This window comes from Sus scrofa, chromosome 15 (assembly GCF_054392235.1).
Source record: "Sus scrofa isolate SSC_HxYL_T2T_F1_AM1 chromosome 15, Sscrofa_HxYL_maternal_Yorkshire_Landrace_v2.0, whole genome shotgun sequence".
NCBI lineage: Eukaryota > Metazoa > Chordata > Mammalia > Artiodactyla > Suidae > Sus > Sus scrofa.
Window position 1 is genome coordinate 33,753,665 of NC_139397.1, and position 27,489 is coordinate 33,781,153.

A 27,489-nucleotide genomic window follows, 5' to 3' on the forward strand; every position below is an offset into this window, starting at 1 on the left:
CAGATTTGCTCCAAAGGAGTATGAAGAGTTAATCCATGTGGACACTGCCTGACCTTTGGATCCCAGTTTCATTTCAGCCTCCTGCAGGGAAGCCCAACCCAACTGTTCTGGGCCATTAGGTTCTCTGCCTTTGCTGACTTTAATACCACACAGCTTGGTGCTAGAACATACAATGCCTTTAGCATCCACTGAAGTTTCACTGGCAGTGCCATTGCTCAACAATTTGTCTCTAGAGAGCTTATATCTTCTGAAGCTCTGAATGCCACCCAGTGGCCAGTACCTGGCTAGGTACTGAGTTGTGCTCAATCCCTGCCTATGGACTGATTCTCAATTCTTGGGCTTCCCCTAAAAACTGAGACACTGTGATGGCTCCACATGGCTCTAAAAATGGTTAGAAGGCATTTCTTATGATGTTTGCTGCCCCAACATTTCTCCAGCTCCTACCTTTCTCCCATTAGAGCACCACTGTCCATTACACATATAAGCACCAGTTTTGGAGAGGTATTTTTCAAGGTATTAAAAAAATATAGGAGCTCCTGTCATGGCTCAGGGGCTCACAAACCCAACTAGTATCCATGAGGCCTCGGTTTCAATCCCTGGCCTTGCTCAGTGGGTTAAGGATCCAGTATTGCTGTGCGCTGTGGTGTAGGTCGCAGACTTGGCTTGGATCCCGAGTTGCTGTAGCTGTGCGTAGGCCTGCAGCTGTAGCTGCGATTTGACCCCTACCTGGAAACTTCCACAGGCCTCAGGTGTGGCCCTAAAAAGAAAAAAAAATTACATAACATGAAGGTGGGGGGCAGCCTTGCCACACAGGAAGAGTGAGTTTATAGTCTAGTGTGAGAGGGAGAACTCCCACAAGCTTCGATATAACAACAGAGCAAGTCAGGGGGAGCGGGTTCGAGGCAGTTGTCACAGGGACCATCCTCTGCTCCCTCAAAGTTTTCCAGGAAAAAAAACAGCCCAGAAATCCTCTACCAGACCTTCTCCAGTTACAGTTTTGTAGACAGGGAGAGAACACCAGAGGAGATTTGGCAACTGATTTATACACCATGGTTCCTTCTCAGCTCACTCTGCCTGTGTGGGGAGTTTTCCATAAAGAACCCAGACCCATCAGCCTGGGGGTCTGCTGCCCTCTGTACTTATCCTGTAGGAGAGGAGCAGCATAGAAACCTGGCCCCACAGAGATTTTCTTAGCAGACTCCACAGAACTCAGGTGACCTTGGCCCCATGAACAGTCGTCAGCGTTATAGTTTGCAGGAGCTTCCCCTGACCTTTCCTGCAAAGCGCATTTCATTACTAGCTGGAAGGGAAACAAAAACCAAAGCTCAAGGAAAATAAAGTTGGAAAAAAGGACCATCTCAAGGAAAATAAAGTTGGAAAAAAAGGACCATCCAAAAGGAGGAACAGGCATTTTTTTCCCTCTCTTTTTTTGACACTCTGGTTGAGAACTTGCCAAGAGAAAATGATTCTGGTTGAAAAAAAACTCAAATTACAATTACTGAAAAATTGAGAAAATATTTGAGGTAATGTATCTCTATCAATGACAAAAAATCCTTCAGTCACTCAGTTAAGAAATGGATCCTTCGAAGCCCCTCTTGATGCTAATGTACCGAGACAGCTCAGAGAGACCGATGGTCAAGAGCACAGGTGACCCAAAAAAAAGGCTCAGCTCAAGAGAAAACATGTGAGGCATGGCAAGGAATAGGCTTTTAAACTATGGGTTTTTTTTTTTTCTTTGTCTAATCATAGAGAAAATACTTGCTCATTACAGAAAATCTGGCCAATATTGTACATATGAACAAAGTATTTTAGATTCTCATCACAAAAAACGGGGTTCAAATTGAAGAAACAGCTCCCTTATCCTAAGCACCAATTCAGATGCATTGTAGACACTGTCTCATTTTTCTTGCTTAACTGCTCTGAGTTTATGACATGAAGGATCAGAGGGATCAATTAACTTACCTGAGGTCACACAGTGATGAAGTGGCAGGGTAAGAAAATGAACCCATCTCTGGTAAATTTTAAGTCCTTTTACACAACCCCTCCTCCTGTTCTCAAATATTAAGAAATGCTCCTTCGAAAGCTGTTGGACGGACTTCACCTTAAACCTGCTAAGGAAGATTCGTATGCCTTTTCTCAGACACCAGGCTCTTTGCCCCCACCCCCACCTCCACCTCCAGGGACTTTCCAGAAAATAGAAAAGGCTGCAACAGGGGCTGGTGATAGCTGGCACTGATCGCACTCTCAGGGTCACCTTCACTGCCAACACCACCAGCACAGCGGGCTAGAGACAGGGTACAGGGCAGCAGAGTAAAGAGTTTCGTGGCTGACTTTACTAGTCACACGTCCCAGCACCCGTGTGGTGGGGTGTGTGGGGTGTGCTCATCACCTAGTTTAGAAGCAGGGGACAAAGAGGACCTCTTTGAAGACAGACCCAATAAGCTGTCGTTACAGATTTACTCCAGGTGACTGTCCCATTCTGGTCAGGGCCAAATGGCTTCTCTTATGCTTTGTTTTGTTTTTTGCTTCAATTAATACATTCTCATTTAGTGAAAGAGGCTGTACAGAAGGAACCAATCGCTCGCACGTATTTCAAATTACCACCTACTTATTACCAATTAAAGAAATTACACTCACAAATCCAAACGAACCTCACTAATCAGTAAGCCAAACCACCATTTCAAAACACCGCTATGGGGACTTCCTGTTGTGAATCAGCAGAAACGAATCTGACTAGTATCCATGAGGACGCTGGTTCGATCCCTGGCCTCGCTTGGTAGGTTAAGGATTTGGCATTGCTGTGAGGTGTGGTGTAGGTCAGCAGCTACAGCTCCAATTCGACCCCTAGCTGGGAACTTCCATATGCCACGGATGCAGCCCTAAAAAGACCAAAAAAAAAAAAAAAAAAAGAAGAAGAAGAAGAAAACCCCGCTATATAGCCACCTCCTGACTCCAAAGAAACATGCCATTACTTCCCACCCAGGCATAAAAGCCCCCACGGTGACATCCTGGTATTTGTCCCTGACACCTGGCAATTGGCTCCCACCTTCTTACAACGCTGAATGCATAAGAGAATAAGATTAAAGGGCCAGAGACATGGAGAACAGACTTGTGGTTGCCAAGGGGGAGAGACATGGGCAAGGCTTGGAGTGGGACTTTGGGATTAGCAGATGCAAACTATTATATATACAGAATGGATAAACACAAGGTCCTATTGCATAGCACAGGGAACTATATTCAATATCCTGTAAGAAACCATAATGGAAAAGAATATGAAAAAGAATGTATATATGTATACATATATATATGAGACTATATATCATATATACTTATATGATATACATTACATACTTTATATTACATAAGAATATATGTATACACATATATAAGAATACACATAAGTATATGTAAGTATACATAAGAATATGTTTATATACATATATAAGAATACACATAAGTATATGTAAGTATACATAAGAATATGTTTATATATGTATATATTTCTATGTATACATATATAGGTATAAACATATTATAATATATTACATATATTTTACTTATATATGAAATATGTGTAAGCATGGTATATGTTATATATGGATATATTATATATTTTATGTGGAATATAATATATAATATATGGAAAACATATATATAAGCATATATAAAGTATACATATATAAGAATATATATAATACACACATAAGTATACATATATAAGAATACATTTATACATATATTCATATATTATATGTATACACATATAAGTATAAATTTATATATTTATATGAATACATATATATGCATAACTGAGTCTCTTTGCCCTACAGCAGAAATTAACTCAACATTATAAATCAACTATACTTCAATAAAGTTTTTTTAAATGATTAATGTGCCAAGATCCCTAAGATCACTCCTACCTGGGAAGATTTGCTAGAAGGACCGATGGATCTCAGCATATAGCTGTCCTCGTGGCTATGATTTATTACAGGGACATAGGAAGGAAGCACAGTCAGATTAGAAGGTCAAAGACACAGCCAGAGTCTAGGGGAACCCACACAGAGCTTCCTCCTCCTCTCTTCCTCCCAGGAGGTGTCACATAGCCAGCCTTCACACAGCAACAAAATATAGCAGCCTGTGCTGCCTGTTTCTGCCTGGAGGAAGCTAATTAGAGACTTAGTACTCAGCATCTGTATTGAGGGCAGGTCATAAGAGCACCCTCTGCCCTAATATCAAAGTTTCAGACTCCCACAAGGAAAGCAGGGATTTAGTATAAACCATTTTTTTTGCACGAGTCTAGACACAGAAAATCATCCTCATCAGTCAGGGAACAACAGGAACGCTCCTAAAATCCATGTTCTCAGACACCAGCCAAGGGCCCACTTGCTAGCAGGCCGGTCTAAGGTTGGCAGCTGCAGGCCTCCTTTGCTCAACTTTTTCTACACAACCCGACACCAAAAGCCGTATTGATACATACGTTGTTTCATCCAAGAAGACATCAAGCCAGTACAGCCCCGGGTGTCATTCCTCATGGATGTGCTGACATGGCACTTCTGCAGCTTTCTTAACTCTGCTTCAGTAACAGGAACTATGGGATTTTTTTCAACATCAATCTCATTGACTAGAATCTGGGCTGGTGTTATCAATTCCTTTGGCCAATAGAATGTGGCAGAAGTGACACATATGGTCTCCAGAACTTAGGATTCAAGAGGTCTTGCAATTCTACCTTCACTGTCTTTGTTTGCTTTTTGTTTTTCCTTTTTGGGCCACCACACAGCTTATAGAGTTATGGAGCTCCCAGGCCTAGAATCAAATCTGAGCCAGAGTTGCAACCTATACCACAGGCTGTAGGATCCTTAACCCACTGTGCCAGGCTGGGGATCAAACCCGGAACCCTGTCACTGCAGAGACACTGTCAATCCCATCACACCACAGCAGGAATTCCACTTCACGTCTTCGAATGCTGCCAATATAGGAGGCTGCTCCAGCCCCCTGGGGGAGGAGAGCAGAGGTGCTCCAGGATAAAGCCAGCACCGAGTGAGTCCATTAGGGACCTTCTGGTCCTATCCCTTCTGCGGCTGGATGAGAGAGCCCCAGAAAACCTGCAGAGGAAATAATGAACAATGCACAGGATCTCCAGAAATAACAAATCACTGCCATTCCAAGCTAGTAAATTTTGGAGTGGTTTGTCATGCAGCCATAAATAACCGAGAAGTATAAGTGGGCCTTGTCTTTCTCCGTCTGTCTCTGGACTCCTACAAAGCTTCCTATTTAACAATTAAGTTCACCTTCCCAAAGGAAGTCTCTTTCGCTTCTTGCATCTCTGCCCCTGTATTGCTTTGTTCATTTTCCTGATTCTAGATCAAAACGGATGCACATACTGGGTTAAGAAGACCAAACCCAACTTGGCAGGGTCAGAAGGAGACAATGGATGGGGGGAGGATATCAAAGAAGATAAATCATACATACTCTTTGAAAGCCAGTATTGATAAATCTTGTCACCATCACCAAACGTGAGAAGAAACAGAAAATCTGTGGGCCTCTGGGGACCTCAGACCACCCCCAGAATGAGAGAGACTGGTCTGCAAACAAAAGCCCTGCCTTCTCCCAGCTGCCTTGCACAAGGGAACCAAGGAGTCCCTCCAATGGCCTTCTCTTCACGTCTCCTTCTTCCTTCAGAGCTCCTGTCACCAGCCATAATTACCTTTCTGTTCATTTACTAGCCCATGTTGTGTCACCAGCCACCCCAGAGTAGACTGTAAGCCTCAGCTCCTGAGGGGTTCACCTGTCTCCTTCATGCATAGATCCCATCACCCAGAACAGTGCCTGGTACACGGCAGAGGTTCTTGGCCAAAGAGAAAAACAAATGGATGCATTCACCAATAAATGACAATAATGGCCAGATTCTATTTCTGTAAAATGAATATATGCTAACTGGAGCCTTGGAGACAGAGAGCAGGAAGAAAAGCTGAAAAGTAAAGCATATTATTATTATTATTCACTTAATACAACTAAACTCAAGAACAGAACTCCAGTAGAGAGAAGCATAATATTAGTACTTAGCACACATAAGGCACTGTGCTATAAACGTTACGTATACAACCTTTTACTCCTTACAACAATCCTGTGAGGTAAGTAGTCTTATTACAACCAACTCTGTCTCACAGATGAGGAAACCAAGGCACAGATAGGGGAAAGGATTTCCTAATACCACCCAGCTGGCACATGGCCAAGCCTGGACTTGAAACCAGGCTGTCTGTCAACTATATATATGTGTATGTCAAATATATATATATATTTCTCTGTGTGTGTGTGTCTTTTTGTCTTTTTTTAGGGCCATACCCACGGCATGTGGAGGTTCCCAGGCTAGGGATCTAATCGGAGCTGTACCTATACACCACAGCCACGGCGACGCCAGACCTGAGCAGCGTCTGCGGCCTAAACCACAGCTCAAGGCAACACCAAATCCTTAACCCACTGAGCGAGGCCAGGGATTGAACCTGCAACCTCATGGTTCCTAGTCAGATTCGTTTCCACTGCGCCATGATAGGAACTCCCAGGCTGTCTATTAACTATCCCCATCATCAGCCTCTCAAAGATGACCAAGAAAAGCCAAGAGGGCTGAAACGACTAACCAAAAAGCACAGGAGGGAAGTGTTGGAGAAATCGGATGGGCCAGGGCGGGGGAAGGGAAACAATTTTTGTCCCTGGGGTGTGGGATCAAAAATCAAGGCTCAATATTAGGTGCGTTCTCTTACCAAACAGTCCTCTTTATCAAACAGACCAAGTGCGGTCCACACTCATCGCTGAGTCTAGGTTTCAGTTTGCACCAGCCAGTCACACTCTCCAGCAAGAAGCAGGAGGCACCCCATGCTCTTGACATGACAAAGCTTACCTCTCACAGCCTCTGGTTGTTCCCTCTGTCCTAAGCGCAGCCCCTGGGTGGCCCTGAGTGCTGTGCAGTCTCTACCTCCCCAAGGCGGTAGTATGTGACCATAAGCTGCTATTGATTTCATCTGTAACATGTGAGGTGGTGCAGGTTGAGCCATCCTCCTAACTCCCAGGGTATCCCTCCTAACTCACCAAGGGGATGAACAGAAGATGATTAAAACAGCCATGAGGAAGAATTAGTGAAGGAAATTGTGAACAGATCTAGGGTGATCTTACTGCCTGGACCTTGTCCCCAGCCAGCCTGAATGTGGTTGGTGCCACCAGTGGCCCATGAACATAGGAAGGGCCAGGGGAAAAAAAAGCCTGGGACTGCCTCTAACTTGTGGCAGCTCCCAGCAATGTGGTTGTGAACATTCCAATCCCTTGGCACACGTCAAGGTGACAATCACCAGAGCAATGGCTGCCAGGAGTGCCTTGGCACAAGGCACTCCAGATATTTACTCAATTAATACAATAAAATGCTTTAATACTATGGCTAGTAAATGCATATGATGAAGCTCTTTGCAACTATTCTATTGCCATGAAAGTGGTTATAGGGGAAATTACTTATGACAAAAAGCTATATGAAAATAGCAAGAAATGAAATTATAGGTTTTTTTAACAAGGCTAAATGTATGAATGAGGAAAGTAACCAGAAGGCCAGAGACTCAGATGATTGTCGCAGTAGGGTTAGCAGGCTGAAATTATTTTAAATGTTTCTTTTCTTGCTATTTTCCAAATTTTATGAAAGGTGCTATGTCACTTTCCAAAGTGAAAGTGTACACAATAATATTTTAAAATAAGCTCTTCATAGTCTGGAATTAATGTTGTAACAGTTTTTTATGGTATTACTTCCAGCAGGATGCTAGGCATTTAACAAGTTCCTAAGAAATATCCTCTGGTGAGAACACAGAGAAAGAGTGCATGATGGACTCTGGAAGGACTGGAGGGAAGAGCCCAGAGGTAAAGGCTATAAGCTGAGCTCTGTCAGGAGCTACTTTTGTAAGCACAGGCAAGCCCTTCATTTATCAGCATCTCATTTCCATCATCTGTGGGAGGTCCTGCTGTGGTGCAGTGGGTAAACAATTCAGCTCAACTCTGTGGTACTGTCAGTTTGATCCCCGGCCCAATGCAGTGGCTGCAATGGCTTATAGATCTGCTACTGCTGCAGCTGTTGGGTAGGTCACAGCTGTGGCTCGGATTTCATCCTTGGCCCAGGAACTTCCACATGCAATGGGTGCAGCTGAAAAGGGGGAAAGAAAAGAACTCATGTCCTTCATCTGTACAATGAGAATAATGCCCTCCGGGGCCTACATCATTATTCTAAGGCAAGAGTTGTCAAAGGAGCCAGAAGGTTTTAGGACTTTCTTGGCAGGGTAGGTACCTATTCTGTTTCTGGTACATCCCATCCTCCATTCCCCAAACCAGTACAGCTTAAGCATCTTGCATGCTCCATCCCTCTTCCCCACTTCCTCCCCTTCCAGGTATGCACAGGCTATGCCAATGAATTTCAGGATGTCCCTGGCAGCCTGTTTTGGCTTTGGTGACTCCTCTACCAAAGCTCTGCCCAGAGCTGCTGTGCTCTGCAATTTTGCCTTTCTTTGCCACTTGAGGTTACAGTAGTAGCTGCCATGTTGATGTTAAATGAAATTTAAAAGAGTATTATTTCAGCCACAGAGACATTAAAGGTAAGGGAAAAAAAGAGAAAGAGACATTGTTGGCAGAGTTTTCAAATCCATCATGCTATACTTTCCCATAAATTGGAAATTAACCTTGCCCTCCCCTTCTTCTTATTTGGAGAAACAACGGTTTAGTTCTACTGAGTCTCCAACTGGCTGAGGTCAAAGAGGCTGGTCTGGTTTGAATGATCACCTTATCTTCTGCAGCCCTTTATCATATTTGGACCTCTCAGTTGGAGCCCAGACTCACTGACTAGTGTCAAATGCACATTTTCCAATCTGCTCCAATGGCTCCTTTTCCCCTAAAATAGTGTTTTCTCTTCCCAGTCCAGACACCAAGCCTAATTTCAGCACGAACTGACCTTCAGACACATTTGATCCATCCATCAAAGAATCTGCCCATTTGAGCTTTCTAGATTATGAGAGAAAGCACAAATGCTTTGTAAGAGCAGCAAAGCAGGTCAGGAGAAATGCATAAGAAATGTGTCACTTTGAACAAGTCCCATCCTTCCTTGTGTCAGCTTCCTAAGCTGAAGCACAGGGACTGGATCAAATCAGTTATCGTTAGGAGCCTGAGAGTAGGAGTGGAGATGGGGAGACATATTTCTTGAAGGTTTTATCAGGATTGCATTGGGGATTTTTGTGTGTTTTTCAAACTATTTATCCTGCAGTCCTGGGTTTTAAAATGCCTCTACTTAAGCGACCCTTTTAGCTTTAAGTCTGACACTCTGGAATGTGACCAATATAGTCTATAGGAACATCATCACATAATGACAAAAACTATACCTAGGGAGTATGTTTGTTTTGCTTTGTTTTGTTTTTTTGGGGGGGGGAAATTGGGGTAGGGATGTGCTTTTAAAAGGAGCACTGGGAGTTCCCATTGTGGCTCAGCAGGTTAAGAATCCAACATAGTATCTGTGAGGATGAAGCTTCAAACACTGACCTCACTCAGTGAGTTAAAGATCTAGCACAGCCGCAAGCTATGGCACAGGTCGCAGATGTGGCTCAGATCCAGTGTTGCTGTGGCTGTGGTGTAGGCTGGCAGGTGCAGCTCCAATTCGACTGCTAGCCCAGGGAACTTCCATATGCATCAGGTCCAGATGTAAAAAGAAAAAAAAATTTAATTAAAAGAGCCCACCTAATCGTTGAAACTACTAAAAAGCTACAATTATTCCTAATGACACTGACTAATGCCATATATATACAAGGAGGGTGCTTACCCACAGTTCTTTACCTGAAGCAGTATATGTGTTATAAAGTCTTATTTTTTTTTATGGTGCATCCATGGCATATGGAAGTTCCCAGGCTAGGGTCTGAATCCGAGCCACTGCTGCGATCTACACTGCAGCTATGGCAATGCCAGATCTTTTACCCTACTGTGCCAGCTGGGGATTAAACACGCTCTGTAGCAACCCAAGCCGTTGCAGCTGGATTCTTAACCCACGGCTCCACATATATATATATAATACATGCCAACTACATAGTATCTAATTCAGTAAGAAGAATGCCCAGGTAGAAAATACAGAGACTCAGAATTCATGAGACACAATGAAAGTATTCTAAATAGCATAGAAAACCATAACAGCAAGGGAAAAATCCATAAGCATGATATAGCACCAACCACACAGACTTGTGTTAGTACTAGAGAGCCCCATACTATGCCTCCAAATGTCTATAATTTAAGGAAGTATACATACATATATAAAGATTGTGCAATGCAAGGCAGTAGATGCTACACCCAGGATGCACTCTAAGCACAATGGTGTTTTAGAGGCAGGTCAGAGTAAAGCTTTCTGGGGACAAAGAATCTGACCTCCCTTGGAAACATGGAGAAGCCAAAAAAGGAGAAGAAACCATCTGCTTCCTGGGGAACCAGAAGTGTGGAAAAACAGACTTTATGTTAACGGAAAAAGAGATTGTTCAAAAAGGGCTGAAATCTTCCTCTTTGATCATGGTGGCATAGGGCTAGCATTCATTCTTCCCTTTTCAGAAACAACCCTGAACCAAGAAGCAAACACAAATTCTACCTTTGATAAACCCAGGAGACAGGGAACTGTGAGCACAAGGGAAGAACAGAGAGCAGGAGCAGAGCAAGGGTACCCCTAGGCTCCATTTCAGAGGCTTGAGCCTTCCTGGACCTGGTTTTGTTCCTAGAAGCGGATAAGGATGGTTGGAATAAGGAGACACACAGACGTGTCATGTGTGCAGAAAGCAGTCTTTCCACAGGATGGGAGGAAAGAGGTTTGACACTGTGGACAGCTCTGCAATCGCTGGTCTTAACTGGCTAGACAGGATGAAGGCTCAAAAGATGTACACAGAACCCTGGAAGGAAGGAAAATCCCTCCTTGAATACTGGTCTCTTCTCCAAAAATCCTACAAATTATGGTCTGGGGAACAAAGGTCACCTACCTCAAAACTAAGTCATCAAAAAAGGAACTAGTATAGGTTCTATAAAAAAAATTACAAGAAAAATAAGGAAAAGAACACAAAAAATGGCAAAAGATTTTTTTCTTTTTTGCATTTGCCATGGAACAGATACAAAAATGTGACTTAATACTTTACCATAATTTTTTTTTTTTACCACTCTCATAGAATGTGAAAGTTACCAGGCCAGGGATTGAAATACAGCAGTACCCAGAGCCACAGCAGTGACAATGCCAGATGCTTAATCTACTGAGCCACCAGGGGACTCCATAAATATTTTGCCATGATTTTTATTTTTTGCTTTTCAGGGTCACACCTGTGGCATATGGAAGTTTCCAAGCCAGGGGTCAAATTAGAGCTAAAGCTGCTGGCCTACACCACAGCCACAGCAACACAGGATCCAAGTCGCATCTTCAACATACACCACAGCTCAAGGCAATGCCATATTCTTAACCCACTGAATGGGGTCATGGATCGAAACTTCATGGATACTAGTCAGGCTCATTACCACTGAATCGCAAAGGGAACTCCAAATTTTTTTTAATTTAATGAAGCAATCACATGCACACATACAATGAAGCAGATATGCAAGAACTTATGCAAAATGTGGTAAGACAGAAGAATCTGAAACTTAAGCTAGCAAAAATCTGGAAAGAAATGAAATTTTAAAAAATAAAATCATTATAGAAATAAAGGCAACACTGAAAGCAGTACAAGGAAAACAAGACCTACCTAAGAATACAGAAAGGAAAAAAGAATGACAGGAAAAAGGAGAAAAATGGGAATAAATGAAGAGTTTAAAGGGATTTAAGAGAAAATGACAGAAAAGAAAGATTGGTAAAAGACATAAAAGATTATTTAAAGAAACAGTCAATGCATCTTCCTGGAAATGGAAGACTTGGATATATTGAAGGTCACGGAGGACCAGGAAAAAGTTAACATACATGATCTGCTATCTTTTAAGACAAAGAATCTTTGGGAAGCCAGGTACCTCTCACCTGTGATGGGGTAAAAAAAAATTGGTCTCAGACTTTTACACTGCATCATTTACTATCAGAAGATAGTAGGCCCTTTTTTTTTTTTTTTAGGGCAACACCTTTAGCCTATGGAAGTTCCCAGGCTAAGAGTCAAATAGGAGCTGCAGCTTATGGCCTATACCACAGCCACAGCAACATGAGATCCCAGCCACACTGCAACCTATACCACAGCTCACAGTAATGTCAGATCTTTAACTCACTGAGTGAGGCCAGGGATCAAACCCACATCCTCATGGATACTAGGTGGGTGTATAACCCGCTGAGCCACAACAGGAACTCAAGAAGACCATAGACCAATACCTTTGTAGTTAGTCCCCAAGAAACAAAGTGTGACTCAAGAATTTTAAACCCAGAAAAATTATCACTCATTATAATGGTAACAAATCAAAATTTTTGAACCTGCAAGAATTTAAGGCCTTTTGTTTCCATGAGCCTATCCTAAGAAACCATCAGAGGAAGAACTTTCCCTGAGATAAATGGAAAACAACAGCAAAGCCCTCAGGAAGAACACTGCATCTACTTAAATGTAGGGATAAGACAAAAACAGGTCAAGATTTATGATTTAAAAATAGGTTGTATGAGTTCCTATTGCAGCTCAGTGGAAGCAAATCTGACTGGTATCCATGAAGATTTGGGTTCTATCCCTGGCCTCATTCAGTGGGTTAAGGATCCAGCATTGCCTCGAGCTGAGGTGTAGGTCACCAGCTGCAGCTCGGATCCCGCATTGCTGTGGCTATGGCCAGCAGCTGTATCTCTGATACAACTCCTAGCCTGGGAACGTCCATATGACACAGGTGCAGCACTAAAAATAAATAAATAAATAAATAAAAATAAAAATAAAAAGTTATAAATGTTGTAGACCCTGATAGTGATATAAATCGCAGAGGAGGCAGGAAGAAGAAGATATATGTTCACTATCTTCTACAGGTGGCAAGTAAAAAGATAACATTAAAAACTGATAAACATAACAGTCAAAGGTAAATCCTAAGAAAGATAATATAACAGCTCAAACATACTGGGGTAGGGGAGAAAAGGGAGGGAGGGAAAGAACCTACTAAGTAAAAGTTAACCTGACAGCTTTCATCCTTGTTTGCTGTCAAGCCCATGTCACATGATAACCTCTCACTTTGAAACTTGCTGCCCCAGACACACACTCATTCAATCCTTCAGCAAACATTCATTAAATACCTACCATGGGTCAGGGCTGAGAATAGGTCAGTGAGCAAAATGGACAAGGTTTTGTCCTAATGGAGTTTACAGACATTTAATAGAAGGACACACATATTATAAACAAATAGTCATGCCATATGACGCCAAGTAGCAGAGAGCACTATGAAGAAAAATAAAACCAAGTGGAAAGAGAGAATAAAGGGAGGGTAATGGTGAGAAGGTATTAGAATCCAGAAAGAAAGGCTAAGTGAGCCTTATGAATAGCAAAGGACAAAGCATTCCATAAAGATGAAACATCAAGGGCAAAGATGCAGAGGCAGGTAAAAACCCACCAAATGCTGTACCTGAGCAGGTCCTGAATTTTGGAGGCCTGGTTTCCTTCGCCATAATTAGGGAGTGTCTTACTCACCTCCAGATACCTGAATCTTCCTCTTCAGACACAGACACAAACACATACACCCTCCACAGTGGCAATCTGCTCTCAGCCTGCCTCCCAGGCTTCCTACAGCCCCACTCCAAGAAACAACTCCTGGTCTCCTTGCCTCTGCCCTCACTCTCTCTGTTCAAGCTCCCTGAGGTGGTTCACAGTGTCACCAGCCCTCTTCCTTTGGTCTTAACCTGTGAGCACTAGGAAAAGCTGGGATCTGGGCAGAAAAATCAGAAAAAATCAAGCACCTCCGGCACAGAGAGTCAGCTTGTTAAGGAAAAATCTCGACACCTTTCCACCAAATTGGTTCCTGAGTATTTTTATAAGCAAACTAAAAACTAAACCCTGCCGTCTGCTGGAATCGTTTGAAGCCACGGAATTGGAAAGGCCCATTAAAAGGAAATGGTTGGCTGTTATTGATCCTCATGTTCGCTCAGCTGGCTGCCAGAGGAGAGGGAAGAAGTTCAAACACAAGGCAGACAGTTTTCTTGTCTCTTCTCCAGCGAGACTCTCAATTTGGCATTTACTCCCTGGGCACTTACTTAGCACCCAGCATCCTGGCTGGGGCTTCTGAGGATGTTGTGGAGGAGGGGCTCCACTCAGTCAGCTTTGACTCAGTGCATTCCTGCAACCTCAGCCCAGAGCTGCCCCATCAGGCTTCCTTAACCATGCCTGGCCCTGGGCCATGACCAAAGGTTGCTGAAACTGACCAAAGACACTGGGAGCCCCGACACTTTGCAGCCACAGTCACCGGCCTCAAGTTCACAGAACAAGTTTGGCCACACATCCTGTCTGTGTGGGCCTTCTTTCTTTTCCAACTACCTGAGTCAGCCCAGCCACTTTCAACTACAGGTTCTGAAGGGCCTCGACCAGATTATATCAGGGGATGCTGGAAGTTTTAGGGAAAGAAGAGAGAGGGTACTAGGGGAAATGGAGAAAAAGAAATGAGACCACATGGGGCTCTAGGAAAAGAGAGAAAATAACTCCAAGATTCCTTTATATTCTAGGCAGAAGGCAGACAGAAAATGATAATGAATGCCAATTATCTCAGCCTGCTGCAAAACACTTTTTTTAAAAAAATAAAGGATCAGTTCTTCGTTAAAAATAACACTTGCTCTCAGTGCCACTGAGGAACAAAGATGATGTGAAGTGGCATGTTTTTGAAAAGTAAAAATAACCTAAAAGGGCTGATGAGAAGCCCTTGAACCCAAGATCACCAAATGGAAATTCAAACAGCTCCATTAAGAAAGGGAGCTCAGGGGCCAGTGTTTTGTTGAGGAGGAAGGAGGGTGGCAGAATCCTTGAAACTCTGGCTATAGTCACTGCCCACCTGTTATTACTCAGAAATCCAGTTGCTTACCACTAATCCGTGCTTGACTCAGACTGTTACGCAGAGGGCTTAATACCATCTGTGGTGGTGTCTGAACAGCTGCAGTTTGCAAACAGTCTGCGGGGTGGCTTGCGGAGAACTGGCTGGGAGAGGTAAAGTTATTTGTTCCTGAAATTTACACCACCCCATATGACAAGGGACTGACCTCCCATGTCACCATGGAGGGCACCAAAAACGTGTCTGGGGGTGCATTGCCTAGACAGAGGGGAGAAAAATCAATTTCAGATTCCTCAGGTGAGATGTTGCCATGTGATTAAAAGAAGGAATGATTCTCACGTAGACTTAGAGGTGAGTTGGTGGCAGTCACCATGACAGAGGAGACACATAGCAGTTTTCTGACCTAATGAACTATGAAATAAAGTATCCTGAGGTTATGAGACATTTTCAGCCGGTGGGTCTCTGCAATAGTCAACGTCCTCTGGAAGGATAAATGTCAAGAGAAAGATACAAGGGAAGACAGAAACTCACCACATCGCTGGATTGCAGCCAGCCTGGCATCAGTTATGCGTTAGGATGCAAAGTCAGGGTACAGCACGCGTATGACAAGCCCCTCAAGCTAGCACCCAGAAAGCTGTCAGCAAATTTCATCTCACCCATGGAACACATTTTCATAGACAGAAGGCCTCCTTTGCCTCTGCATGTGACCAAGCAAAAATCCAGATTCCCAAACAAAATTTCAGAGAAGGCCTTTCTTGTCTTTTGGTCTCCCTGACATCAGTTACCTCTTCCTTGGCTTACACGTGAAATCCGAAGCTCTCCACCATACACACAGCTTACAGTCTACGGTAGCATGATTTTACTATTTCACTGTCATCGGTATGATTTTACTATTCCAGAAGACTCTTGCTCAGGCAAATAACTTTTTTTAAAGACACCCCCAAATCATTTATTTATTTATTTATTGTCTTTTTGCTATTTCTTGGGCCTCTCCCACGGCATGTGGAGGTTCCCAGGCTAGGGGTCTAATCGGAGCTGTAGCCACCAGCCTACGCCAGAGCCACAGCAACGCGGAATCCGAGCCACATCTGCAACCTACACCACAGCTCATGGCAACGCTGGATCGTTAACCCACTGAGCAAGGGCAGGGACCGAACCTGCAACCTCATGGTTCCTAGTCGGATTCGTTAACCACTGCGCCACTACGGGAACTCCCCAAATCATTTATTTTTAATAAGAGAGAGCTACAAATGAGATGATTAATATTTGTTATTGTTCAAAAGATGATTAAATATTGTCTTTTAGTCGCTTTTCAGTGGTGATGAAAGGGGAGCAAAAGAATGCTGTTAAAGTTGTAGCTGAAACAATAGTTGCTAAAAGTTCCTTTATGTCCAGATATAAAGATCTGGCAGAAATAATTATCTTTTTAATTTTTTTAATTAAAGTATAGTTGATTTACAACATTGTATCAATTTCTACCACATAGCAAAGTGACCCAGTCATACATATCAACACACTTGCACACATTATTTTTCTCATATTATCTTTCTTCATGTTCTAGCACAAGAGGTTGGATATAGTTTCCTGTGCTCTACAGTAGGACTTCATTTTTTATCCATCCTAAATGTAACAGTTATAGGCAAATAATTTGATTGCACTTCTCTTTTTGGCTGTGCCTGCCAGGGATCAAACCCATGCCATGGCAGTGACAATGAGTGACCTGAGCCACAGCAGTGACAATGTCAGATCCTCAACCCACTGAGAGACCAGGGAACTCCTGATTGTGCTTTAAAGGAACTTTCTTTTTTTTTTTGTTTTTTTGCTGTTGTTGTTGTTGTTGCTATTTCTTGGGCCGCTCCCGCGGCATATGGAGGTTCCCAGGCTAGGGGTTGAATCGGAGCTGTAGCCACCGGCCTACGCCAGAGCCACAGCAACGTGGGATCCCAGCCGCGTCTGCAACCTACACCACAGCTCACGGCAACGCCGGATCGTTAACCCACTGAGCAAGGGCAGGGACCGAACCCGCAACCTCATGGTTCCTAGTCGGATTCGTTAACCACTGCGCCACGACGGGAACTCCTAAAGGAACTTTCTGATGATCCATCAATGCTTCCACAGAAGGCATTCATCAGTAGACCATTTATACCCTAAAATTCTTTGGATCCCTTGTCTCAAAAATCTCTGCCCTATTTCCAGGAATTCTAAGCAGGGAATGTCACGATACTTGCCCCCCAATCAAATCCTCCACATCGAAAGATCTAGACCTACCTTAAACTAAACTTCTAATTCTCAGCACATTCTAACCACGCCTCTCTCCCTTCGACAACACCAAGGCTGTCAAGGTGCTATCCTTGCTCTCTTACTGCACAAATATAAAAAAACTCAGCTTTGTCTTCTCAACAGATTGAGTTGTGCTGGTGATATTTAAAGAGCTGGCATTCAACAAATGGAATCAAAGGGTTAACAGCTTTATCAAAAAGCCAAGTCAGAAGTTCCTTCTGTGGCACAACGGGATCGGAGCCATCTCTGCAGTGGGGGGACGCAGGTTTGATATCAGGCTGGGCATGGTTGGTTAAGGATCTGGTATTGCTGCAGCTGGAGGGTAGGTTGCAACTGTGGCTCAGATCTGATCCCTGGCCCAGGAACTCCACAGGCCATGGGGGGTGGGGTGGGGCAAAAATGAAAAAAAAAAAAAAGAAAAAAAAAAAAACCCACCAAAAACAATCTGTACTCTTTCCACCTTGACACTCTAAAGATTTTTTTTCATGAATTTTTCTATAATGACTCTGATCCTACACAATTATTTTAGAACTCATGCCCTGTGCTTAGTTAAGGCTCTGAAAGAGGTCTCCTGGAATTCCCGTTGTGGCACAGCAGAAACGAACCTAACTAGTATCCATGAGGACACAGGTTCAATCCCTGGCCTTGCTCAGTGGGTTAAAGATCTGGCAACCCCTAGCCTGGGAACTTCCATATGCCAGGGGTATGGCCCTAAAATGCAAAAAATTAAAAAAGGAAAGAAAGAAAGAGGTCTCTTATCCTCAAGCAACTTGCAGAAAACTGGGATACACATTCAGTCAAATATTATAATATCAGCCCTTTGAGAAATCTGTGAACCTGGACTGTGGTCAGACCAGCAGCTGAGGAGCTACATAAACAAGAGAAGAAAGCTTCACTTAAAACAACAGTTGAGAATGAAGGGAAAATCTGAAGCATTAAAAAAATTACGTGTGTGGTTAAAAAAAGCCCCACAGAAAATGTCAGCCCCCCTCTCCACATCCCACTAGGATGTGTTTTCTATTCCTGAGAAAGCTCTTCACTTCTTGGTACTGTATACACTTGCCTTTGTCTCTCAATAGCTATGAGGCCCTAGGAAGACAGACTTTGTCTTTAAGTTATCTTTATCTTTGTACAACAGAATCCACCCGCACCTAGGACATAGGAGGTGCTGTTAAATATTTAATGATGAAGACCAGGTTGGAGATTACTGCAAGAGGCTGGCTACTCAGATTCCACTAATAAACAATTCACAAGCAGGGCTGCAAAATCCAGCACCCCCTTCAACCAGGCTATGCGATACTCTTTCATGCCCAACTCCATCATACCCTTTGGGACCAGGATCAGTTCATCTCTTTCTTTTATAAACAGAACATGTGTTCAGGCCCGACTGTGATGCTTTGCATCGTGGCATCATTACATAACACTATACTGGAAAAACACCTGCTCCCCCTTCCTCCCTGGCCCCGCCTCACCTCACTTCTTCCCCTCTACTCCACTCTTCCTCCTCTGCCCCATCCCGCCTTCATCCCTTACTTCCTCTTTCCTCCTTCCCTTTAAACTTAGCCTTGGAATCATCTCCTCCAAGAAGTCTTCTAAGACCCAGGCAGAAGCAACAAAATCCTTTCCCAGGGAAATTCTGGCATCTGGGGGCCAAAATTCCAAAAGGTGGGGATTTTTACTCACTTTTCTCTCTCCTGTTTCCCAAGTGCCTAGCACAGTGCTTGGCATACAACAGAAGCTCAACAGACCTGCTGAGTGAATGAGTGTTTCCGTGGCACCTTGCCAGGACTCTGCTTTAACACTTTTTAATCTGTGTGGTAGCATCTGATTTATGTGTCTGCCTGTCTATCCCATTACACCAGAAGAAAACAGAAGGCAGAGGGCATTTCTTCGTGGATTTGTACCTCTGAGACCCAGGACAAGCCTGGCACATAGAGGATGCTCATCTGTGGATGAGCGAATGAGAGGATAACTGCAGTTACACCAGCTCTGTGCCGGGCACTGGATACAGATTCCCAATATATGTGTGTACCAGTCTAATCTAGAGGTCCCTATGCCAGTAACAAGAATTTTGAAAATATGACTTAAAAACCTGCTTTAACCCACCAGCTGTCCCTTCCCTACTGCTGCAAGACTTGCCCACATACCTCTCTGATGAGTCACAGCGCTGCATTCCATCCTTCCTCAAAACAGCCCTCACCTTACTCCTGGCTTGATGTCCCTGTCCTGAACTTTCCACTTTCCTTGCTGCTGAAAGAAGGTTTACGGTAGCAGGCTACGCCAGATAATCCCTGTCCCCTTCTGAGGCTCCCCTTGACCGCTGATCCTCACCCTCTCATCAGTACAGGGGGCCTGTCCTTGACCAGTTCAATGCCAGCAGTGGCTACTTTTTAACCTAGAAGTTTCTAGAAGGCAGACCATCATAAAGCAAACCTAATTTCCACATACGGTGAGTGTGTACTGGAGAACAAAGGTTTTCTAGTTGTTGTTCTCTAAGAACAAATTAGTGAAAAATAAATCACAAGTTTGACCAACAATTTGTCCCAACGATAAGTCTCTGTATTCAGTTTAAAGGCCTCATAAAATAAATGTAAGAAAAGACCTAGAAAACAAGGCTAAATGTCCTGTTGCTCACATTAGTTTTATGAGGGCTTCATAGAATTAAGTCTACTATATAATAAAATTTGACCAAAAATAAATGTGTATGCTAACTGGAATATGGATATTAAGGAGTTAAACTTTCAATTACCAAATCATTTTCCTTGCTAAGATGAAATCAGCAGGAGTATTGTTTTGTTTTGTTTTGTTTTGTAATTGTTTTGTTTTGTTTTGTAATTCTTATGGCCACACCTGTGGCCTATGGAAGTTCCCAGGTTGGGGGGTCAAATTGGAGCTGCAGCTGCCAGCCTACACCACAGCCACGGCAATGCTGGATCCAAGCCGCTTCTGTGACCTATGCCACAGCTTGAGGCAAAACTGGATCCTTAACCCACTAAGCAAGGCCAGAGAATGAACCTGCATCCTCATGGACACTGAGTTGGGTTCTTGACCCACTGAGCCACAATGGGAGCTCCAGACATCAACTGGAGTTTTAAGGAATGATTTGAATGCCCCAGGACTAATGAATGCTCTCTAAGGGGTATAAACTAGCTCCTTCTTTGCTCTCAAATTTCCATGCAACAAAAAAATGCATTTAAAATCATCCCACTACATTATGCAGACTCTACAAATGGAAATTATGGGAGTCCCCTGGTGGCTCAGCAGGTTAAGAATCCAGCATTGTCAACTGCTATGGCTCAGGCTTGAGCCAAAAAAGAAAGAAAAATGGAACTAAGAGGGACTATGGGAACACAGAAAAAAATTTATGACATTAACAGTTAAAACAAAAAAGCAGACTATAAATAATATATACATGCTGATGGGAAGAATGCAATTAATTGTGTGCATGTACAAGTTTATATGTCTCAGTGAAAACGGTTGTGTCGGGATGATGACTCAGGAATGATTTTAAATGACTATGTTACCATGTTAGGAAACTATAACGGTGGCACCCAGTACACAAAGGAGGAAGGGGAGTGGGATCTGGAGGCACAAGATGGACCTGAAGCTGTGTGTGTCATCTCGTTCCAGGAAACTGGCTAGGTCAGCCACTCAAACCACTCAAAGGGTTTTTTTTTTTTTTTTTTTTTTTTCCTTTAATAAGGACTGACTCAGTATTTGTTCAGTGGGTCCCTTCCCAATGTTCTTGGTTTATTCTAATCTGGAGGGGCCCCTGCTATTCTGAACTAAATTACCACAAAGTCCAAAGAACCAGGATACTAAGGCATCCTCTCAGCCTTATACAGCACACTCAGCTGATAGCTCTGGGCATGTCCTCAGTGATGAGCTTTGAAACAATGACCAGGTCTAACAAGTTTTCAAAAGCAGCTGCAAAGCATCCTCTCTCCAATGCTGTGTCTTTCTGACTTCAAGGGCAAGCATGACTACACAGGCTTTTGCCTTTACACTGACTTTAAAATCTAGTCTCCAAATCAGAGATCTCTCCACCACAAAGGAGAAAGTCCCACAGAATCAGTTGGACACAGATTGAGGCAAACGAAGCTCAAGAAACAGGTGAAATTCTTCAGCCTGAGCCTCTGACAAGATGTTCCTTGACTGAGACTCCCTCCGGGGCCAGACTGTGAAGAATCTGAGCCTTAAGACACAGAAAGTTTCCTTTCAGGGGGTTATTGACAACACCCCCTACCCCCGCCTCCATCAGTCCTGGTCTGATATATATTTAAATTAGCCTGAACAAGTTGCTTTCCTCCTAACACCAAGAACAAGAGCCAAACTAAATAAATGGAAGCTTGGAGCTGATGGAGAAGAAGAGGAGAGAAGTAAATAATTTGAGTGTATTAATTACCACACTCACGAGAGCTTCTCCTGGTGCCCCATGCAGCCCTTCCATCATACAGCTCCAGCCCCAGTATTGCACGGCACTGGTTTGTTAAGGACACATGATTCCCCAACATGAAGGAGATTCAAAGTCTTATTCTTCCAAGTATTCTCCACTCCTTCCATGGTAGGCACTCAATAAATATTTGCTAACTGAAAAAAAAGCATGTGTGCGTGAAAAGACAGACTCTACTGGAAAATGAATCCAATTTCGAAACCAAGAGTTTATAAACTAACTTTTGGAATGCAGCATATTTGTAAATGCCCTGACCTGCCCTGACCACCATACCTCACAGGGATTTGCCTTCTAGTTACTGATTCACTTCTCATTTCCTGTCCCGGAAGCTTCAAGGGAACACAAAGGTGGGGGATCCCCTCTCCCTTGGGCCTAGAGCAGAGGCCCGCATGAAACAGGACCACCACAGTTACTTTCACAGAATCAAGGAAGGGAAAATAGTAAGTTACTCAGGGCAGGCTTCTCAGGAGCTCTAGGTCAGCCTGCCTGGGCTTTTGATTTAAATAGTAATTGTTGCTTGCTAAGGCCTTCACTCACATAGACAAAAAGCAGAGTACAGAGTGTCCTTCAGGAGGGCAAAGGAAGGCAGGTCAGATGGAATGTCACTCTGGAATGTTCCCATCTCCCATGGAGTTGCCAAAAGTCTGCCCTCCCTCCCCAGGGCACCTGTGTCTCTAACCACCGTTCTGGTGCCAGCCGCAAATGAGCCACTTTAGCTTCTTTTTTTTTTTTTTTTTAATGATCCTACCATTAATTTTTTTTTTTAATCCCAATAACTGGAAAATGTCCCACAGCGGAATATGCTCTGAAGGGCTTTAGCTGTTGCTCGCCGTGAATTCCTTCCCTCCCCTCAACCCTGACATCAGTGGTTATTAAGCTCTATTAACTGGTGTATCTCTTTCTTGTGTCCATCAAGTCATTAATCTGAGCACGGGACTGGCATTTACTGGCCCATTCCTGGAACTCAAATTAATGTCAAGAGCATCTCCAGTTGCTTTTCCTCCATCCTCGTCCAGCTCACCATGCTTCACCCCTAAGAAGCCACCCAGGCCTCTCAGTTCACACCCCTCGGAAGGAACGAAAGGAGGCTGGAACCCAGCAATCCAGCTCCAGGACTCCTTGGCCCAGGTGAGCCAAGCACCACAACTCAGGCTATTGTGGGGCAGGTGAAGGCATTTCTCAGGCCTTTCTGTCATAACAGTACTCACTGCAGCAAACCATGTCAGAATCCTAACATCTGCCTTTGGCCCCACATTTCTTCCAGTGGTGGCAACAGCAAGAAAAGGACTCTGTCCCCTAGAGAAGGCTGGGGTTTGTGACCCACTGTCATCATAGCAAGACTTGGAGTTGTTCCTCCAGAAGCAGGGCTGAGCTTAGGGAAATGCCCACTGTCCACAATGAGCTCTATAGTCACAAGACGAAGGGGTAGGAAGGACTTAAGCAGGCGCCATGCTTTGGGGACAGCCCACAAAGCCTGACCATGCATCTTGAACTCCACTTCCTCTGTAGACGAATGTATGAAAAGAATCTGGTGCAGCCTCCCAGGAAGGAGAACTCCTGTGGCAAATCACAGACAGTGTGTGTTATCTGGTGATATTCAAATTCTTTAGAAACAAACACACAGCAACAAGGATGGACCTAGAAATGATCATAGTAAGTGAAATAAGACAGAGAAAGACAAATACCATATGATTTCACTTGTACGTGGAATCTAAAATATGACAAACTTATCTCTGAAACAGAAACCATTTCACAGAGACAGAGAACAGACCTGTGGTTGCCAGTGGGGGTAGGGGGAATGGATTGGGAGCTTGGGATTAGCAGATGCAAAGTATTACATACAGGATGGATAAACAACAAGGTCCTACTGTACACCACAGGAAATTATATATATTCAGTATCTTGTGATAAACCATAGGAAAAGAATATGAAAAAGAATATATATCTATGTATAACTGAGTCACTTTGCTGTTTGGCAGAAATTAATGCAACACTGCAAATCAACTATACTTCAATAAAATAATTTTTTTAAATTTTAAAAACAAACAAAATTGGGCCAAGCAAACCAAACTTAGCTAAGCCACCCCTAGTGTCTATAGACTGTGTATCGTGAGATGTACTTGAGGACTCAGGAAAATGGATGAATGGTCTGTAGTCCCCAGGATTTAGAGGAAAAAAATGACTTCTCAGAGCCAGTAAAAGCCTGTATCAGAATGGAACCACTTCAGAAATGAGACCCCCAATCATCTAAAGCAAATGAAACTATCTCCCAAACTATCCTTTTTCTAGAAGGCATTCAATCTGGGCCTTCCTTCAACTTTCTATTCTCTTTGTGGCAGCATTTTGCTGTATGGAGACCGTCAAGGACAATCACAGACCTATCCAAAGAGATCTAATATTCCTGCAGCAGAAGTCCGGCCATTGTCAAATGTGAGCTGCGTCTGAGCCACCTGAACAGGACGAGACCATGTTTTCAACAGGGCTGTTAAAGTAATCTGGCCTCTTTGACAGCATTTGCCAACAGCTTCTTGGCATATTGCCTCGGTGATGTTCGAAAGGCAATTTCTTCCCACCTACAACACCTTGATTTTGAGCTGCACATTAGCCTGTCATCAAGATAGTATTACTAAAAAAAGAAAAAAAGAGCCACTCATCTTTGATTTTTCTCTTGATTTTTAAAATAAATGGTGGCCTTGATGACCTTGTGTTTTTTCCAGGTTTAACTGCTTATTTTCATCCAATTTCACATTGAAGCTTATTACAAATGGCCGGGTGGAGCATGAAAAGTAATCATATTTGCAATTTGGCCTCCCAGGTTATTTATGTCAGGGAAAATAGAAAGCTGCCTCTTGGGGGCATATCTTAAGAGCGTTATTATGAATGGCATCATGGTGGGAGCCCAGCATTTGGTCAATAGACCCACGTCACTGATTGGCCACATGGCAAAAGAATGCAGGAGGTGCTCAGAGCTATATATTCACAAGCAGTGAATGAGAGGCAGGGCAGGAATGAGCAAATGCTTGGGTTTCCCTACCCCCAGGGTGTAGACACTGCATGCCCTTAGGATGCAACAGAAAGGCGGGGAGAATGACAAAAGGGTGATTCAGAACTAAGAAAGGCCTTTCCCCAGAAAACAATGATCGATCCTGCGTTTTGGTGTCCAAGGCACAGCCTGGCAAACTTTTTCTTCAAAGAACCAAAGAGGAGTTCCCACTGTGGCTCAGCAGGTTAAGTATCAGACACAGTAGCCATGAGGACACAGGTTCGAACCCCAGCCTCGCTCACTGGGTTAAGAATCTGGAATTGCTATGAGCTGCAGTGTAGATTGAAGATGCGGCTTGGATCCCGTGTTGCCATGGCTGTGGCGTAGGTCACGGCTGCAGTTCCAATTTGATCCTTAGCCTGGGAACTTCCATATGCTGCAGGTGCACTGGAGTATACTGCCCTAAAAAGAAAAAGAGGGGGCAGAGAATAAACATTTTAGGCTTTCCAGGGCCACAGAGTCCCAGGCATTTTTTTTTTTTTTTTGGTCTTTTTTTTTTCTTTAGGGTGGCATCTATGGCTTATGGAGGTTCCCAGGCTAAAGGTCAAATCAGAGCTGTAGCTGCTGGCCTATGCCAGAGCAACATGGGATCCAAGCCATGTCTGCAACCTATACCACAGCTCACAGCAATGCTGGATCCCTAACCCACTGAGCAAGGCCAGGGATCAAACCTGCGTCCTCACAGATGCTAGCCAGATTTGTTTCCGCCGAGCTATAATGGGAACTCCCACTTATTTTTTTCTTTTTTCTTTTTTCCCACAATTCCTTACTAACATAAAAACCCTTCTTCCATTTCAACCATGAGCTGTACAGAGACAGGCCTGGCCCGTGTGCGGTTTGCTGAACCCTGGCCTAAGCAAAATAAATGGGTGTCTGGTGGTGACCTCAGGCCAACAGGGCCTATGAAACTTGTGAAAGCAGCTGAGGATCCTCCTGCTTGAGTCAGAACAATGACTGGACTATACCTAAGCATGGGTTCCAAACAGCTGGGATACTGGACCTTGTGTATTTGTGTCGCCAGCCCCTGAACGCAGCCATGATCCTTCCAGCCAGGAACTTAAAAATGCTCTTTCTGACTAAACTCAAATTCTGCCTCCTCCAGAAAGTCTTCTCTGACTTCTGAGGCACACCTACCCCTTCTCTGACCCCTCAACACTCCCTGGCACAGCAGCCTCTCAGGATGTGGCAATACTGATTATGACAACAGCCACTAATCTCCTCCTAAGCTTTATGATTCACCTAACACTTTTATCATCATTATCTCACCTGAGCTTCAATTGCAGCCAGAGAGAAGGGTTTTAAGAGGTCAAGTGTCTAAGGTCACATTACCGGGAAGAAGCAAATAGGACTTGAATCCGAGGCTGCCTGGCTCCTTCCGTCATTCATCCAGTTCTCCCTTCATCTGTTTTCCTTCCCTGAGTGCTTGTAATTTCCCTGAAGTCAAGAACCATGCCTTTTGCTTCTCTGTAGCCATCCCAACAGAGCCTGATCACTCTGGGCCCAGTGCTTACCGACTACTCAGTAAATACCTAGGCTGGACATGGAGGGAAGCCAGTGGGGGCAGGTGGAGAGACATCGCAGGCCATCATGGTGCAGTGAGGGAGGTGGGAGTGAGGTAGCCTAAGCTCGTCCTCACCCACAGATCCGGACACAAAATATCACCCCAGGAGGTGACACTGTGGAAGCAGAACCAGGGACCACACCTCACACCTCTGGTCCCCTCCCATCACATGCTCTCCCTGCATCTCTTCCCAAGCTGGTCCCCATAAGCACACAAGGAGGGGTGTGATGTACTACAGAGCTTTTCACACTGGGGGACTAGACTTATTCACGATCATAAAATCAATGTGGTGGCTCATAACTGGCATTTTTATGAATGAAATGGGGCCCAGAACTTACCAACTACTCAGTAAATACCTGAGTAGCATTTCACATTCTGAGGTAAGGCTGGATGAATGTTGTTTGGTGAAACTTTTGTTTGCTGTGTCTACCTGTGTCTGTGGACAAGGACATGTGTACTCCTTTTTAATGGCCTCAGCTGCAGCATATGGAAATTCCTGGGCCAGGGACAGAATCCGAGCCACAGCTGTGACCTAGCTGTGGCAATGCCAGATCCTTTAATCCACTGCACCAGGCTGGGGATCAAACTCATGCCTCCTCAGCAACCAAGATTACTGCCTTCTTATTCTTAATCCATTGCACCACTGAGGGAACTCCATACATGTCTATTTTTTTTTTTTTTTTTTTTTTTTGCAATATAAAAGTTCAAACAGGAGTTCCCGTCATGGTGCAATGATTAGCGAACCCAACTGGCATCCATGAGGATGCGGGTTCAATCCCTGGCCTTGTTCAGTGGGTTGAGCATCTGGCATTGCTGTGAGCTGTGGTGTGGGTCACAGACATGGCTTGGATCCCTCATTGCTGTGGCTCTGGTGTAGGCCGGCAGCTACTGCTCCGATTGGACCCCTAGACAGGGAGCCTCCATATGCCATAGGTCCAGCCCTAAAAAGACAAAAAGACCGAAAAAAAATTTTTTTTCAAACAACTCAAACCAAGTGGTTATACCACAAGCTCTAGAGCCCATCTACCTGGAGTCAAATCGACCTCTACCACTTAAATGCTGTTACCTTAGGCAGTTGCCTTAAACTTTCTGTACTTTAACTTGCTCATATGTAGAGTCAGTAGCTATACCCACCTCCTAGGAATTTGGGGAGGATTC

At 43.9% G+C, this 27,489-nt stretch overlaps 1 protein-coding gene and 1 long non-coding RNA gene across 5 annotated transcripts in view; both read right to left on the reverse strand.

Moving 5' to 3' along the window:
• The window catches only part of GPR39 (G protein-coupled receptor 39), a 264,572-nt gene that overhangs the window by 209,286 nt on the left and 27,797 nt on the right, over positions 1-27,489 (reverse strand).
• On the reverse strand, positions 11,321-19,382 carry LOC146395786 (uncharacterized). Its single transcript, XR_014830599.1, has 2 exons — positions 17,084-19,382; positions 11,321-16,791 (listed from the first exon to the last, which is right to left on the reverse strand). It is a non-coding gene; the product is annotated as an uncharacterized LOC146395786 (long non-coding RNA).